We start from the raw sequence: 2,500 nt of genomic DNA, 5'->3' as shown, positions 1-2,500 counted from the left end.
ATCTAAATTCTGGACTCTGAACTGATTTTAACTCTGAACTGAACTTATTTGAACTACACTGGACCAGGCTGACTTGACCTGAACTGACCTGAACAGATGTGACCAGAACTAATGTGACTAAATGTAGCTGAACTGAATTGAACTGGACTCATCTGACCAGGGGTGCGTTTCTCGAATAACAACGGAAGTCCTTGGTGAACTACGCTGTTATGAAGCTTCTTTGGCTGAAATACCAACCTAGCTGACTTGAAACCGTAGTAGCTATGTCGCATATCTCCACCTCCGTCGTCCATACCACCATAGTCCCAACAACCTCGTTAATTATGTAATTTAGCATGTAGGGGGTAAAAATGAGTCCCACACATTTACAAGAGCAGCTGATGGAGCAGCAACACACTGAATACTGGCTGAGAATGAAGAACTAACTTTCAATGACTGTTAGAAGAGTTTTATGTTGTGTCCCAATATTTCATTAATTACAGCCTGTCAGTACCTGAACTGATCTGAAAGAGTTAGAACTAAATTGAGCTAAATTGAACTGAACAGATCTGACCTGAAAGAGCTCGTGTTGGGGAGCAGGCGGCCCAGAGGCTTCAGAATACAGTGGATGTGTGAGTGCTGCCCTCTGCTGCCAAAAAGTAGGCATTACATCTCTCCCCTAAAGTCTGCTCTCATCCACACAGAGAGACTCACCTTCAGCATCCTGTTTGGGGACAGACCGCCCCCTCTGACCAAGCTGGCCCAATGACTGTCATGCCGATTGATTAAACACGCTTGAGCAATGCAAATTGAACAACCACGTTTATTTGAGAAATGTATCATCTTCATGATTACTTCATGATCCGTAACCGTGGTTTCTGCTGTGGTGTGACAACGTGCAGAGTGGGTTTCTGTGCCATGTGTCCTGTGTGTGTGTGTGTGTGTGTGTGTGTGTGTGTGTGTGTGTGTGTGTGTGTGTGTGTGTGTGTGTGTGTGTGTGTGTGTGTGTGTGTGTGTGTGTGTGTGTGTGGGTGTGTGTCTGTACGTGTGCCATGGGTCCTCTGTGTGTGTGTGTGTGTGTGTGTGTGTGTGTGCGTGTGTGTGTGTGTGTGTGTGTGTGTGTGTGTGTGTGTGTCTGTGCGTGTGTGTGTGTGTGTTTGTGTGTGTGCCATGTGTCCTCTGTGTGTGTGTGTGTGTGTGTGTGTGTGTGCCGTGTGTCCTCTGCAGCCACTCCACTCTGGCCTCTGAAGCACAAAACACAGAGTAAACCCAAGTATCAAGTACCAAGTATTTTGAGCAACAACTCCCTACAGCTAAATGGCAGCAAGTCAGAAGCCATTCTTATTAGCACCATCAAACAAAAAAGTCCGGTATCACCCACATCACCATCAATGGTCACCCCACTCCTCTCTCCTCACTCGTCACAAACCTGGGTGTCAAGCGGGACTCATCATTGTCCTTTGATGCGCACATTAAATCAAACATCATTTTGCCACCTGAGAAACATCTCAAGGCTAAGACCCTCTTTACCCAAACGTGTTGCAGAAAAGTTGGTGCAAGCATTCATCAGCTCTCGTCTTGATTATTGCAACTCTCTGCTCGCAGGTCTACCAGCCAAAACCATCCAGAGGTTACAATATGTTCAAAATAGTGCTGCCCGGGTTCTCACCTTGACACGGAAATCGCAACATATCACCCCAATCCTCCACTGGCTATCTCCAGGACCTCCTCACCCCTCAATCCACATCCCGGACACTTAGGTCAGGAAACTCCAACCTCCTTGCGGACAAAGCTGGCAAACATGGGAGATCGTGCCTTTTCCCGGAATAAGCTCCCGGAGAAGATTAGATTCACTCGCTGTTTTTAAATTAAATCTCAAAACTCATCTGTTCATCTCTGCCTTCACCTTTTTGTCTGTCTTTAGCGATTTTATCACTTTTTTTATTACTGTGATTGTTTTTTTAACCCTGTAAAGCACCTTAAGACTTCTTTGTATTTTAAAGTGTGCTATATAAATAAAATCCATTATTATTATTATTATTATACATACATTACACACACACACACACACACACACACACACACACACACACACACACACACAAAGACACACACACACACACATACACACACACACACACACACACACACACACACACACACACACACACATACATACATACACACACACACACACACACACTCACATTACACATTCTACTGTTATAAGCCGAGCTCTGCACACTCTTTTTCTGTCTTTCTTCCCCTCCTGTCCTCTCTGTCGCTCCGCCCAGGTGTGCTACATGCGATGCTCAAAGAGGTGCAGCTGGCCTGGGAATGAGGTGCTGAGGACTGCTGTAGTGGAGAGGCCTCTGGCTGGGGGACTGCTGTGTGTGTGTGTGTGTGTGTGTGTGTGTGTGTGTGTGTGTGTGTGTGTGTGTGTGTGTGTGTGTGTGTGTGTGTGTGTGTGTGGCGTGGGGACTGCTGTAGTGGAGAGGCCTCTGGCTGCCTCAGCTTGGGA

The sequence above is a fragment of the Clupea harengus genome, chromosome 10, assembly GCF_900700415.2.
Source record: "Clupea harengus chromosome 10, Ch_v2.0.2, whole genome shotgun sequence".
Taxonomy (NCBI): domain Eukaryota; kingdom Metazoa; phylum Chordata; class Actinopteri; order Clupeiformes; family Clupeidae; genus Clupea; species Clupea harengus.
This window is presented reverse-complemented; position numbering follows the sequence as displayed.